Here is a 16656-nt window from a genome sequence, read left to right as displayed (position 1 = left end):
TTATTTATTTATTTATTTATTTTCTGTGGTGGGCACAGGAAGGAGAACTCTACTAAGGAAGAAGAAGAAGCCATATTGGTGGAGCTTCAAGACCTTGCTCCTCTTACTCCTGCCTTGATTGCTGCTTATCAACCTCTGCCATTGACTCAAATCTGTAAATACATAAATGGGAATTATAAGGGCCTCTAAATCTCTGTATCTGATCGTTAGTGGTTCGTAGGTGAATTTGAAGATATTGCTCCGAGGAACGTGGTTCAATCTTTACAGTCTGGTTCCACAGTCCAAAGTCTTTAAAGCCAACATCAAGTTTATACCAGATTTGATCACCGCACTTTGCTCTGACTATCTCTTTTTGCTAAGGATCAATTTCATATCTGACATGTCATATTCACGACCACTCTGAGTGCACTGGGAATTGATAATTCATAAAAGAGCTAATGCCTTGTCTGGGTGTGGTGGTGCACTCCTGTAATCCCAGTTCCCAGTAAACTGAGGCAAGAGTGAAGGGCACATTCCAGGCCTGCTTGGTCCAAATAATAATAAGAAGAACTTGTCTCAAAATAGGTAGACGTACATATAGGAAAAAAAGAGAAAAGAAGAGACTGTTTTCAGAAGGCTCAAGGAGAAGAGGCAAAAGAGAGTACACTGTAAGGGAATCAGTGTGCTTAAGAACAACCAGGGGCCAGGGAGATGGCTCAGCAGGTGATGTGCTTGCCATGCTAGCAGGAGAACTTGAGGTTAATCCTTACTTTGATCTGCATAAAAGCTAGGGGTGGTAAAATACTGGGGAGGCAGAGACAGGAGGAATGCTGGGTTTACTAGCTAGCTAGCTTGGCTGAATGCATGAGTTTCATGTCCAGTGACAGAGACAAAGGCATCTGTCATCCATATCTGGCTTCCACATACCCTATTGATTGTGCATACACAATACGTACACACACACACACACACACACACACACACACGAACAATCAGGTACTTTTAAAAGCTATAATAAAGCCGGGCGTGGTGGCACACGCCTTTAATCCCAGCACTCGGGAGGCAGAGGCAGGCAGATTTCTGAGTTCGAGGCCAGCCTGGTCTACAAAATGAGCTCCAGGACAGCCAGAGCTATAAAGAGAAACCCTGTCTCGAAAAACCAAAAAAAAAAAAAAGCTATAATAAAATTCATCTGGAATAACAAAAAACCTAGGATAGCAAAAACTCTTCTCAAGGATAAAAGAACCTCTGGTGGAATCACCATGCCTGACCTAAAGCTTTACTACAGAGCAATTGTGATAAAAACTGCATGGTACTGGTATAGTGACAGACAAGTAGACCAATGGAAGACCCAGAAATGAACCCACACACCTATGGTCACTTGATCTTCAACAAGGGAGCTAAAACCATCCAGTGGAAGAAAGACAGCATTTTCAACAAATGGTGCTGGCACAACTGGTGGTTATCATGTAGAAGAATGCAAATCGATCCATTCCTATCTCCTTGCAATAAGGTCAAATCTAAGTGGATCAAGGAACTTCACATAAAACCAGAGACACTGAAACTTATAGAGGAGAAAGTGGGGAAAAGCCTCGAAGATATGGGCACAGGGGAAAAATCCCTGAATAGAACAGCAATGGCTTGTGCTGTAAGATCGAGAATTGACAAATGGGACCTCATGAAACTGCAAAGCTTCTACAAGGCAAAAGACACCGTCAATAAGACAAAAAGGCCACCGACAGATTGGGAAAGGATCTTTACCTATCCTAAATCAGATAGGGGACTAATACCCAATAAATATAAAGAACTCAAGAGGGTGGACTCCAGGCTGAAAGGACCCTGATATAGCTGTCTTTTGTGAGACTATGCCGGGGCCTAGCAAACACATAAGTGGATGCTCACAGTCAGCTATTGGATGGATCACAGGGCCCCCAATGGAGGAGCTAGAGAAAGTATCCAAGGAGCTAAAGAGATCTGCAACCCTGTAGGTGCAACAACATTATGAACTAACCAGTACCCCGGAGCTCTTGACTCTAGCTGCATATGTATCAAAAGATGGCCTAGTCAGCCATCAGTGGAAAGAGAGGCCCATTGGACAGGCAAACTTTATATGCCCCAGTACAGGGGAACGCCAGGGCCAAAAAGTGGGAATGGGTGGGTAGGGGAGTGGGGGGGGGAGGGTATGGGGGACTTTTGGGATAGCATTGGAAATGTAATTGAGGAAAATACATAATAAAAATATTTTTAAAAAGCTATAATAATAATAATACCCTATAGAGACATAACATACTTGGAATGGGCATGTAAAAGGTATGAAGTGGAGTAGTTCAAAGAAAAGATGAGGTTATAGGAAGGTTTGAGAATAAAAGGCAAATAGGTATAATGGGGGAAATTAGAACTCCATTTAATGTAAGGTATGTAGCAGCTGATGCGAATAGGGCCCATGGTCATCTGATCAGCCATGGAGACCCTAGAAGCACGTTGCATTTACACCTAGGGTGTGGTTATCTCTGGTGTGACATTCTCTGTGAAGCAACGGAAGCTTTAATGTTCAAATGAAAACCATCGCAAGCAGTTCTTTACAAACTGCATTTTGTTTACATCATATATATGTAAATTTTAAAATTTATCTTATGTGTGTTTGAGTGTTTTGCCTGCATGCATGTCTGTGTGTCATCTGCATGCCCGGTTTCTGAGGAGGCCAGAGGGAAGAAGCTCCAGGGTCCCCTGAGATAGTTGGTGGGTGGGTGGGAATCCAACCCAGGTCCCCTGGAAGGGCTGCCAGTGGTCTTAACAGCTGAGCCATCTCTGTCTTAAATTTTGTGTTCAGAAGTCCTGCTGGGTGCTATGGTGCAGTGAATGTAAGTGCAGATCTGGGTTTAGTTCCTTGGCTGTGTGATCCTGGGAAAGTTGCCCAGTCTCACTGACAGGCTTCCTGAACCGTAAAATGGAAGCTATCAGGAGGTTAAGAATGCATTAGAAGTTACTTATAAAGAGGAAGAGCGCTTACAAGTCCTGACATGACCATTTGAAAACCGAATTTGGGCCAAAGAGATGGCTGAGCAGGTAAAGGTGCCAAACCTGACCACCTGAGTTCAATCCCTGGGACCTACTTAATGGAAGGAGGGAAGTGATTGCCAAAAGTTGTCCTCTGACCTCCATATGTATGTCACGACACACAAATGCCCACACATGTGTGCATATACATATACACACAGAAACACAAAATGAGTGCAATGAAAAGGAAGGGGGGGGAATAAAAGTTTACTCTGTAAAAAGGACTGATATAATGCTAGAACCCTACATGCAAAATAGTTAGTTTGTTTGTTTGTTTTAAGCAAACAAACATAATAAAAAGAAATGCCCTTGGGGATTGGAAAGATTGCTCATCAATTAAGAGTATCTGCTCTGATTACAGAGGACTGGAGTTTAGTTCCCAGTACCCACATGGGTCATGAGCATTTGTAAGCTCACAAGTCCTTGAGGATCTATTTCTCTTTTGTGGCCTCAGCAGGCACCCACAGGCATGTGTGCAGACACGCAGAGACATATATACACATACATTTAAAACATTTCATAACAAAATGCTCATCTGAGCTTGAGACACGTAATGACTCTCAAGATCAAAATAATGGAGTTGGCTAAGACTTCGACTCCTCAAGAGCTGGAAACTGTACATCATCTCCCTCGGTTTACTTTTCTTCATTTTGCAGGGGCACACTGGATTCGGGCTACTGAGTTAGAGGATTATATGAGGAAAGTGCCAACTTCTAAGGTTTCTCCTAACAACAGCCGTTCTGCTAGGATCTGGGGAGCCTGCTGTGTCAACACGTGTTTTTATTGTTTGTTTTTTTGTTTTTGTTTTTGTTTTTTCAAGACAAGGTTTCTCTGTATAGGTCTGGCAGTCCTGGAACTCACTTTGTAGACCAGGCTGGCCTCGAAACTCAGAAATCCGCCTGCCTCTGCCTCCCGAGTACTGGGATTAAAGGCGTGTGCCACCATGCCTGTCGTAAACATGGTTTTGCTGCATCAGATTAGAGCAAATGTAAAATATAACTGCTGGTTGGCAAGAGCCCTTGGTATTTAGTTGATATGAAGAGTCATATCTAATCTTTTTTTTTGGGGGGGGGGTTCAAGTGATGTATATTCATCTTTTCCAGGAAAGCAGAAGGTAGGCCCTACCACAGAGAAAAGATTTAATTAATGGAGGTTAATTTTCAAAATACATTAAATACTATCAACTTCAAGAGAACCTAGGGTTTGTTCACCTTGCTATGAATGAGTTGACTTTTGTTTATATCATCGAAAACATAAAAATGCTTTCGTAATCTCAGTTATTAAGTTTGATCTTACTGGAAATTCTTAGCCACAATTCTCCTCCCTCAAATGATGTCATTGCGCCTTGTGCGTCCCTCTATCAACGTAAGGGAAAACACAGCTAATGCAGGCGGACTGCAACCTGTTCTACCAGCTGAAAACAACTTTGGTTCTTTAGGAAAGAAACAGCTATTCCAAGTATGTTCAACAGTTGTTTTTCATAATTGTATTCCAAAAGCTACATGATGAAAATACTCCAGAGGAACCAAACTGCAGCAATAAATGAACATGCATTAGAGAGGATGTATGCGTTAACGTATCTGACAGAGCTAGGCTAGGATGCTAGGTAGAACAAACATCCTTCAAATATCAATCTCCTTTCCCTTAAAAATTTATTGATTCTACCAAGAAAATACAAAACCATAAGGCTGTAAGTAAATGAGTCATGTTTAGGCTATTATAGGGCGGCCGTCCTCAAGGCCAGTCACTGCTCACTGCTGCTTGCACTCGGCTGGGTTCTGATCCTTCTTTGGGTCATAGTCTGGATCATTTTCCTCATCTCCTTCTTCTTCCCCTTCCTCGTCAGCTTCTTCACCTTCTTCATCATAATCATCGTCATCGTCCTCGATTGCTTCTCCAGTGAAGTACAACACTGATCTTGGGATTATGCGCTCATGTAAAAAGTGACCAATTTCAAAGTCTGCAGCCAGTATCGCCTCAGCAGCATCATCCAGATCGCCATTCTCAGGAACTTCAGGAGGAGCAAAAAAATTAAAGAAAGAATCACTGGAAACTGTTTTAGTCACAGTACGAACTGTCCCACGTCCCTTGTGTTTCTGCTTCTTCTTAATGGTTTTCAAAGTAACATTCTTTCCTTTTTTCCAATCTATCTGGCACCCTGTGCAGCCCATAATCTCTGGTCCATCAAAAGAAAAGGGGTCAGAATCATCTGGTTCTGACTGCATCCTGTAAGTCTTTGTTAACACTTCATTTGTGAAATAGTCATTGGGTTCAAAGTGAAATTCTAAGACAAAACTCATAGGCTGGCCAGCATCCGAAAACTTCACTTTAATATCTTTCAAGTGCTTCAGAATAGGTTCATCATGTTCCTGAACCATGTCACTGAGCAAGTCAACATTCTTAAACACTGTCAACCAAAATTCAGGAATTCCTTTCGGGTCTTCTTTTTCTTCATCCTTTTTCTCATCTTCAATCTTGGCCTTTTCTTTCAGCTCCTCCGAAACTTCATCCTCCTCATCTGGTTTCCACTCGCATTCTTCTTCTGTAGGTTCATAGATTGCATTAATGATCTCAAATCGATTATCAAATAAAGGCTGATAGAGAACAGCATACTTCCTCTCGAGATCATGAACCTCCTCGTAGAATTTGGCTTCTGTCTGTGCACATTTAACCTGAAGATTCTTGAGAGCATTCACTCGTCTTTTGACTACCTTAGGCAAGCTTTCAATGTATCCTGTTGGTGTGTCTACCAGACCATCAAGTCTTTCCTGAAGAGCTGCAAGAATCTGAGGATTTTGCATCATCTGAACAGTTAGCTAACGTGCTTTGATTTTTGTTTCTTCACCCGTTTCTTCTTCTTCTACTTCTTCAACATCTTCCAAATCTTGATCAAGTTCAGACTGTTCTTTGTTGTCAATGTCGGCCATCTTGTAAGAACTCCAAATGTCGTTCCAGGAGGCTCGGACGCGGAGCCAGGTGGCCGGAGCTGCGCAGGCAGTGACTCAGCCACTGTATCTAATCTTGTGGGTCCTTTAGTTGATAAATATTCACAAAATCTCATTTTCCTACCCACTAAGACATTTTATGGTACAAAGAAACTAAGTCTTGAGATGGAGATGGTCTCTGGGTTTTTTTTTTTTTTTGTAATTATACTTATTTATTATGTAGTATGTATGTGTGCATGTGCCCCAGCATGGATATGAAGGCAGAGGATATCCTGGGTCTCCTTCTACCATGTGATTCTCAGGGATCGACTTGGGCTTTTGTGCTTAGCAGCAAGTGCCTTTTGCTGGTTCAGAGAGAGGTTTTTGTTCTCAGTGCTGGGGGCTGAACCCAGGACCTCATGCATGCTTGTCAAACATTCTACCCCTGAGCTTCATCTCCAGCCTGATGTTACCCAATTTTGAACCATATTTATGAGGATCTAAACTCTAGACTGTTATATAACACCCTCCATTCTCCTTTATATATTTCATTTGTATTGCTGGATAATATTTCATTCCTCTGATGAGTTTTGGTTCACTGGACTGGCTTCATATTAACACATACATGTTGTGTTACTCACAATCCTGCTATTGTTAAGTAATGATTTTATGAATGGCTTTTTATCTTGGTCATTTTTAAGTTAAAGATTTACTTTTACTTTTTGATGAATAATAATAGTATACTTATGGTTATAATGTAATGTTCTATGTATATATACATTATATATTTACATGTATACACATATACATGTATATGTGTACATACATGTACATATATGTGTATGTATGTGTACAAATACATGTGCATATATGCATGCATGTATATGTACACACATACATATATGTACATGTGTACACATATACATTTGTATGTGTGCATATACATAACATACATTCATCTATACATATATGTGTGTATATACTGATATTCATACATATATACATATATATGTGATACTGACATAAATATATATATGTCATGATATGATATGATATGATATGATATGACATATATATATATATATATATATATATATATATATATATATACACACACACACACACACTATACAATGGTTAAATCAAGCAAGTCATTGTGTCAAGCACATTCATATGATATATTAGTTAGGAGGTTTGAGTCAAGGATATATGTGCCTTTTAGTTTAATGGCTCTTGCAAAATTGCCTCCCATAGAATAGTATTAATTTTTAGTTCCACAAGACAGATTTTAGAACATATCAATAGATATATAAATATTTATTTCTTATTTTTTTACTGGAGTGTCAAATTTCAGTCTCATATTTCTAGAAATGTTTTGTGTACAAAGGGTATTTAGTCATACAATATCTCTAGCGGGTATTTTTAGTCTTTTTTTGTTTTTTGTTTTGTTTTGTTTTTCAAGACAGGGTTTTTCTGTATAGTCCTGGCTGTCCTGGAACTCACTTTGTAGACCAGGCTGGCCTCGAACTCAGAAATTCGCCTGCCTCTGCCTCCTGAGTGCTGGGATTAAAGGTGTGAGCCACCACACCCAGCTAGTCTTTTTATTTAAGTTTGGCTTACTTTATGTATAGGCGTTCTCTGTTTTCATGCACACCAGAAGAGGGAATCAGCTTCCATTATGTGATTGTGAGCCACCATGTGGTTGCTGAGAATTGAACTCAGGGAACTCTAGAAGAGCAGCTGATGCTTTTAGCCGCTGAGTTATCTCTCCAGCCCCTTCTAGCAATTTTTAATATGAAGGCCATCAGTACTTTTTCTATGATATGAGCCAAACATGTTTCCTAGTGTGACTTTTAACTTTTATGACTTTAAATTTTCACATAGTTGAATGTATTTGTTTATCTTGTATGGCACTGGGTATGGAACCTAGGGCCTTGGGCCTTCTGTATGCTAGACAAACACTCTAATACTAAATTGCATCTCCAGCCCAAATTTATCAATTTTTACAATAGTTTTTAGATTTTGAGCTACATGAATCTTTCAGAACACAAATAAGTTTTCTCATAATACAAAAATATGTAAGGTAGAAAATTAGGTTCCCATAACCCTAAGACGACAAGAAAACTAGTGATCATGGTCTATAGTGTACTTAGAGACTTGGTGTACATGGTCCCTGAGAGCAAGTAAGGGAGTTTTAACACTCAAATACTCCTGGCAGCCAGGCACAGTTGCACAGGCCTTGAATCCTAGCACTCAGGAGGCAGAGGCAGGCAGATCTCTGAGTTGGAGGCCAGCCTGGTCTACAAAGCGAGTTCCAGGACAGCCAGGGATACACAGAGAAACCCTGTCTTAAAAAACAAAAACAAAAGAATATTCCTGGATCTTTTCCCTCTCATTCTAAAAATACATATAATATCATCTTGTCGAGCATAAAAGTATTTTAATTGGGATCGTGTTAAAATATTCATTTAAGGAGAGGTGATATTTTAGGCATTAAAATAGCTCATCAATGTCTGTCAGTCTACTCACTTGAGACTTTTCAGGTTCTTTGTTTTTTTCTTTTAGTTTTCACCAGCTAGAACTGTACATGTCCTGTTGATCCATTTCTAGGCACTTACTGCTTTTGTTGTTCTTGTTACTTAAGTAAGGTCTTCCTTATGTTGCCAAAAAGCAATACTCTTGCTTGTAAGTATGAGACTGATTGGTGTCTGTATACTAACTTTGCATCCTTTATCAAATTGTCTTACTGTTTATGCACTTTCAGTTGAGCCTTCAGTTTGAAAGCACAACTGTCACACGGCATGGAGAGAATGGAAGCTTTTCCTTCCTTTTTCATTTTTCCATTTGTACTCTTTGGAGGACATTGTTAGGAACGGAACCAAGGGCCTTCTGCATATTAAATCCCATCAAACTACAGCCTAAACTCTGTGAAGTCCTCAGAGAGTCTAATCACAATTGCTAGTGCCCTTAGTAAAAGCTGACAAATTATGGCAGAGAAGATTCCTGTTGTCTTAGCCCTTTGTCTGTGGTTCTGTCTGTAGCATTTCCCCATCAACCACAAGGCAGGTGAAATTATACCATCATGTTGAAAAATTCATCTGCTTATATCTTATTGGTTGTTGAACTAAGAGCAATTTTTTTTTTTTTGAGACATGGTCTTGCTGCATAGCTCTGGCTATCCTGGAACTCACTTATATAGAGCAGGCTGGCTTCACATTTACATAGACTCACCTGCCTCTGTTTCCCACTAACAGGCATTAAAGGCATGCATCACCACCACAAATGGCTTAACCATAAGCATTTTAATGGATACACATGACAGTATTCTAGACTTCTGGTTTTCTGCCCTCCAAACGCTTGTACAAGTCCACCATTGACTGAGTCTAAGAACGTCTAAAGACACAGAGCTGGCTGTGTTGGGGGGTGGGGTAAAGTGATGGGTCTGGAAGTTCAGGCTGGGCACTTCCAGATATGGGTGATAATAGCAATTTTCCTGGAGCCAATACCATTACCTTTGTTGTGACAAAGTGAAAGAAAAGTGTGGTGTCACACACATTTTTAACAGAGACCTGTCAGTACAAGCCAATTCCAGATTTGACTGGAGTAGGCTCATGAGTTGTGATTTCTGGCCTTGCTGTCAAGTTCAGGAGTACGCTGCTTAGATGCACCCCTCCCCCCTTTATCTGTTACCTTATGTTTTAAACCTCGCTACTGCTTCCTTGGGCCTGAAAATAATGTTCTAGGCTGGTGGCTACCAGAGAGCTCGGTTGTTGGAACCACTCCGCCTTCTGAGAAGGATCCAGCAGAGCATGCCTGTCTTCTTGCATCTTGGCCCGGGGCTCCAGGAGTGTCCCATTCAGGATAACCTCAGATGCCCCCTTGCATCAGCTCGCCTGGCTTTCGGGGCAGCCACTTCACCAAAATGCACTGTGTGATCCTCTCCCTGGTGGGCTCGTTCTTTTCCTGCCAGACGCTTGGATGCCATCCCAAACACCCACAGTGATCCTGGCTCTCTGCAGCACAGGCGATAGGGTTGCAGATAAGAGACAGGATAGTGTACAGTTAAGTTTGACTGTGAGTATAAGTATCATTCGTGGATGTACCTGTACCAAATGGTATTTGTTGTTTAGGTGAAAGCCAAATTCAACTGGCCAGTCTGTATTTTTCTTTGCTAAATTTGGCAACCCCTGTCATTGACCTCTTCCCAAAATAGCCAACTGTGCTTTCCTCCACCACCTCCCTGTCTTCCAGCTCCAAAATATCTCCCCTAGGGCTAGGTTCATTGCAATGTTAAGATAGCCTAGTGGGGGTGTTAAATCTATGGATCACAGTTGGGGTTCATTTTTGAAGCCATTGACTCTGGTTATCCAAGGTTAGTTTGTCAGGTTAGTAAATCTGTCACATGGACACTTAGGGACATGGTGGTGGTTGGCAACATGGACAAAATACCAAATAACTAGATTTTATGGTTCAGTTGGTAGTCTGCTAGCAAGAATGAAGCCTATGGGCTGGTGAGATGGCTCAGCGGTTAAGAGCACTGACTGCTCTTCCAGAGGGCATGCGTTCAAATCCCAGCAACCACATGGTGGCTCACAACCACCCATATCAAGGAAACAAACAAACAAAAAAACCTATGGACCGGAACGAGCATATATACATAGAACTCAACCAGTCAGCATTTTGCCTAAAGCCTTGGCATTATTTTGTCTTCTGTCCTCCTCTCCCTCCCTTTGTTCAATCCATAGGAAGGAGCAAGGCAGTTAGGTAGAGAGGCTGGATCTTGAAGCACAGAAAGCAGAAGAGGCCATGGAAACAGAAAACAACTGCTAAACAACCAAAGGCTTGGAGGGAAATCGCCCAGAAAAATGTTACAGTGAGGAGGTTGACATTTAAGGAAAAAGTCCAAAGTTGGCCAAGGGCAACGAGTATTGCAGCACTCAAAACCTCTGAATGATGAAACTTTTGAAAAGGGAAGTCAGGTGGAGCATGGGCGTCCTGCTGATCTGTCTCCCCAGGCCACACTTCTTCATTCCCAGGCTATAGGAAGCCACTTAGAATCCCCCCCCCACCCCATCCGCTCCATTATGGATTATGGATACGTGAGACCACAGCCTCATTTTAAGAGACAGACTCCATGTAAGCAGTATTCTCACATGTTGCAGTCCAAGAGGCTAAGAGTTTGATCAGTCATGAGTCACACACACTTCAGCTGCTCCCCTGTGACATCCACACCCAGGCCTGAAGAACTGGCTGCCATGCAGAGCCATCCTGATAAAACTGCATTTGAGCTAGACTGTGTAGCTTGTGATCCTAACAAGCCTGTTTAGATCTGACCAGCCCAAAGAGGCAGACGGCCTGAGGCTTCACTTCTTTGATGGTGGGCAACTTGTCCAGAACTTCCCCTGATTTGAATACTGTAAATCCTACAACCCTATGCCCCTGCTAACAGGAAGGCTCACTCTAAAAGCAAGGCTTTGGTATCTCAATATCAGTTTCTTAATCTGTAAAGTGTTGGGACTGGCTGGTGCAGTTTGTAATGCTACTGTCAGATCTGAGACTCTGGTTTACCTCCTGGCTCCCTAATCTCACCCCTCTGCAGCTCAATTACCAAGGAACAACCACTTGATCCAAGTCCTGAGTTCACAAGATCCATCAGCAGTGTGTTAGTGGGAGAGGTCTGTCAAGTTTACAGTGGAATGTTGACAGTGGCTCTGGAAGACAGCATGTGGCTCACACAGTGGCAAGCTCCACTGGGGATAAGGCGGTGGGTCTGTGCCATTGTGAGAGGAAGATAATTTTGGGTGGGCAGCTTATAGGGGAGCTGGCTAACAATTAGTCTGATGGTCTAATTTAGGGCAAGACAAGGTCCTGTGCTGATGGTGGTTTGAATAAGAACGGCCCTTATAGGTTCCTATTTTTGAATGCTTGGTTCTTGGTGGACTAGGAAGGATTAGAAGGTATTGCCTTTGTTGGAAGAGGTATATCTCCAGGTTCTCTCCCCCTCCCCCTCTCCCCCTCCCCCCCTGTCCCCCTGCAACCTTAAACCAGATTAGAGGTCTTAGCTACTGCTCTGACGCCATGCCTGCAGGCCTGCTGCCCTTCTTCCATCCATGATGATAATGGATTAACCCTCTGAAACTGCACACCCCCCCCAATTAAATAATTTCTTTTATAAGTTGCATTGGTCATGGTGTCTTTTCTTTTTTTGTTGTTTTTTGTTTGTTTGTTTGTTTGTTTTTGGTTTTTAAGACAGGGTTTCTCTGTATAGCTCTGGCTGTCCTGGAACTCTGTAGACCAGGCTGGCCTCCAACTCAGAAATCCACCTGCCTCTGCCTCCCAAGTGCTGGGATTAAAAGCATGCATCACCTCTGCCTGGCTATGGTGTCTTTTCATAGCAAAGAAATGTAACTAAGACAGCCATAGACAGGGCAGTCCTGTCTGACTCAGGTCAACTTTTACCCAAGGGCCTGAATAAAGGGAGCAGTTGAATTCAGAAACTGCAGAAGAAAGGAAGCACTCTACTGATCTATATCTATATCTATATCTATAGATATCAATACACACACACATATATATATAGTTTGCTCCAAGCCTAGCCTATCAGCTGGGATATAAATATGGAACTCTCTTTTGGGGAAAGTTGAGAATTTAAACTCTGGACTTGGAGACTGGGCATGAGAGCCTGAGTCCTAGCCCAGCACCCATCTGTAATCTCAGCACTGGAAAGGCAGACGGGAGGATCTCTGGAGTCTGGTGAACTGTCAGTTTAGCTGAAGTGGGAAGCTTCTAGGTTAGTGAGAGTCTATCTCAAAGAAGAAGGTGTCAGAGACTGAGGAAGTTGGCTTGTCATGAACCTCTAACTTCCACAACCACAAAGAGTTCGTCTGGAATCAGTGCCCACTCATTTCGATACTGGGGAAGTAGGTGGTTGACGCACATGAATTTGCTGATATTTGGCCTTTTCGATTTACAAAAATAGGGAAGGCCACATGATCTTGTTTAATAACCTTCTCTCTTTTCCTTGGCGTCCTCATGTATGCAGTGCAGAGGCACCAACCTGGAAAGGACATTATGAGGTCTCAGAGAGAGCAATGCACTCAGCTCCCGATTCACCGTTCACAATGGGTGAGCTCAGCTAGGTGGGTGCCACTAATGTCACTGGTTAATAATAAAAAAGACACAGGGCACTTTGAGTCTACCAGCTGATGAAAGGAGACCTAAACCCTTCATAGGACAAATCAAGCCTCCTACCTCACGTTAGCCAAACTCTGGGACTTCATTCTAATCTCGGGAAGAGTCCGTTATGCCCATTTTCCAGGTGGCTTGGAGAACTAAAGGTGTCTTCTGATGTGGACCATCAATTGCTAAACATGGCAGTAGGCTTTGAGATGGGGTCTGCTCTAATACTGGACCTCACCATCAGCCTTACATCTGTTTGTAAAAACCATGTGACCTGCCTTCTTATTCAATTTGAGTATAATTCACTTAGAATGCACACACTTTCAGAAGCACACGGAAAACAAACACAGAAGCCGCATCATTACCAAAGTACAAAGGAGTCACATCGGTGTTCTTTCCACTAATAGGAGAGACCAAAGAGCTACTGTAGTATCATCATTGTAATTAAGTAAAATTTATGAAGATAAATACCTTTATTTGGGCTTTTTAGGGCTCCAAGGTTAGGAAATAGCTTCCTTACATAGGCTGAAGAAATGTATTTTGGGTCCTGTTATATTTTTCTTCCCTAGGACACTCTCAAGGTCATTGCTTTGAAGTTAATGAGCTCAAGTTTCAAGAAAGAACAGGGAACAGGCCTGTGTTTGTGAATGATGGCGAGGGAACCATGAGACTCCAATGCCAGGACTTTCCCATTGTGCAACTCCCACAGAGCTGATGTCAGACATCTGAAAAAAGAAAAAAGAAAACAAAAAACCTTAGACCTGGCTTGGTTTGAAGTTTCTCTTAAGCAGGCCTCTATCAAACGTGAGAAAGTTCAGGTCTAGCGTGCATTAACAAAAGGTATTTACCACATGGTGCCTGGTTAACCCTAATAATGGCTTTGCTTTTTAAATAGATTCCTCCCTGATGACAAAGACTGAGCTTTTGAGCTTCTGAGTTTGGCTAGGCTGGGCATTTTTGACTTGGCTTGACTCTCTTACACTGGTGGGAGAGGCTTCGAGAGGCACCTGGCCATTTGTAGTCGGTAATTACTGTACCATTGTCAGTGTGCATTATTGAAAATTTAGTTTTTGACTGAAAGCCAACTGTACTCTTTAAGACAAACAGCTTTTGAAAGCCTGGCATATATTGGAATGACCTCAAAATCCATTTTGTAAATAGATTACTGCACACCGGTATATTTTAGGGTGGTTTTGTTGTTGTTTAGTTTTGCTCTGTTTTGTTGGTTAATGTAAATGTTTTGCTTCTGTGGGGCATCATATTGCCAGCACCTTGGCTTGAACTTCTTCAGCTCTTACAAGCACTGTGCCTCTGTTGAAGCTGCCTGAATGCTCCCGTGGACCTACGCCACCACCGCCACCAGGCTTACTCTAAGGTGTGCTTCGTGAAAGAGACAGGGGCAATGACAAACGACTAAAAAGCCCAAGAGACAAAATGTTTTCTTATATTTAGAAGACAAAAAGCGAGGTATGGGGGTGGGGCACGGTAAGCCCATGAGATGGCTTAACGATGAAGGCCAAGGAGTTCTCAGATGGTGGAAGGAAGGAATCAGTTCTTGCAAGCTGTCTCCCAACTTACACGTGCCCTACTGCAGGTGTGTGCCCAAGCCCTACCACAGACAAAATACATACGTGTAACAAAAGAGGTTTTAATACAACTATATCACCTGTGGATAGACTTTCACAAATGTAGATCTCCTTCAGAGAAGACCAGGCCCCTGGCTAACTGAAAATTTAGTCAGTTTGATTGTGGGGAAATGATCCAGCAGTTGTTGCTAATTGCAAGTATAAGGACCAGGATTTGGATGCTCTGCAACCCATGCAAGTGTGGGGTGGGCACAGTGGTCTCCCAGGTAAGCTAGCTAGCCCAACCAATTGAATTGGTGAGCTCTGGGTTCAAATGATAGGCCCTGACTCAATATCTGAGGGGGAGAGTGATTGAGGAAAACACTGGTCTCCACACCACATGTACCTAGTAAGCATGCATGTGAAGCCACATACATACAGGAGCAGGCATACACACATATTCACTCCATACATGCAAATGCATACGCATACATGTGTGTGTGTGTATGTGTGTGTATGTATGTGTATATGTGTATATGTATGTGTATGTATGTGTGTATGTATGTATGTGTGTGTATGTGTGTGTGTATGTGTGTGTGTATGTGTGTGTGTATGTGTGTATGTGTATATATATGTGTGTGTATGTGTGTGTGTGTATGTGTGTGTATGTGTGTGTATGTATGTGTGTGTATGTGTGTATGTGTGTGTGTATGTGTGTGTGTATGTGTATATGTATGTGTGTATGTATGTGTGTGTGTATGTGTGTGTGTGTGTGTATGTGTATATGTATGTGTGTGTATGTGTGTGAGAGAGAGATAGGAACATGCCACCTAGGGTGGAGCCTTGGGGTTCACGTAGGTGAGTTGGGATGGTACATTTAAAAGCCCATCAGAAAGGAGAATGCTAACCTGTCAGCTTCCAAACTGAGCTCCCACCAATGCCTCATCCCCTCCCAGTTAGCATGGCATGGACGCTCCCCTTACAAGGAACATCACAAGTGTACACTGTTGATGGGGGAATTGTATCATGGCATTTCCCTACTCCCTTCTCCTTTGTGGTGCACACATAAGAGTCTACACTTTGCCGTGTACCTTACAGCTAAGGTGGAACTGTGCAATTGGATTTTGACTAAGGAGATATAGCATAGGTAGCCTACGATGTTCACAGAGCTAGCCACAAATCCTGCTGTGGGGTCTCATGCATCTCTCTCTGTGGCATTGGTTGGGGCGCAGTGATGGAGACAAAGACATTTTAGGGTGAAAAAGTCCTGAATCCCCGTGCTAGCTAGAATTTAGAGAATCAGCCAGAACTGTGATACACGAGACAAATTCTATCCTATTAAATCCACAATATTTTAAGATATATGTGTTGATGTTACCTATCTAGCCTTTCATAATTAAGACTTTAACCAAGCAGGGCGGTGGTGGCTCTCGCCTTTAATCCCAGCACTTGAGAGGCAGAGGTAGGCGGATTTCTGAGTTGGAGGCCAGCCTGGGCTACAGAGTGAGTTCCAGGACAGCCAGGGCTATACAGAGAAACCCTGTCTCGAAAAACCAAAAAAAAAAAAAAATAGTGATAATAGATGATATGTAATATCATGCATGTATGCAAGCACATATATATGAGATACCTTGAAGTATGGAAAGAGTGACTAGGTCAACTATCTTCCCTCATAATGTGAAGAACATAAAGTTCACTTTGTGTTGCTTTGGGCCAAAGATGCCACAAACTTGATGACTCTGGAGTATGTGTCTGGTTTAGGTAGTGGTAGTACATTCACCTAGAAAACTGGGGGACACTACCCCTTGCCTGGAGTAGGACATACCAACCCGCTGCACTACATCATCTCAGCTACTGGGGTTCTTCATTGCATAGTCCCTCCTCATCTCCATGGACACTCAACACTCTAACGCTTAAGTCTCAGGGGATGCCTTGGATCCAGACAAGGAAGA

At 42.3% G+C, this 16656-nt stretch overlaps 1 pseudogene; it reads right to left on the bottom strand.

Moving 5' to 3' along the window:
• Window positions 1–4473: 4473 nt before the first annotated feature.
• On the bottom strand, window positions 4474–6036 carry LOC110289425 (nucleosome assembly protein 1-like 1 pseudogene; annotated as a pseudogene).
• Between the last annotated feature and the right edge of the window lie 10620 nt (window positions 6037–16656).

Source organism: Mus caroli, unplaced genomic scaffold (genome assembly GCF_978045245.1).
Source record: "Mus caroli unplaced genomic scaffold, Mus_caroli_1 scaffold_2, whole genome shotgun sequence".
NCBI lineage: Eukaryota > Metazoa > Chordata > Mammalia > Rodentia > Muridae > Mus > Mus caroli.
This window is presented reverse-complemented; position numbering and strand designations above follow the sequence as displayed.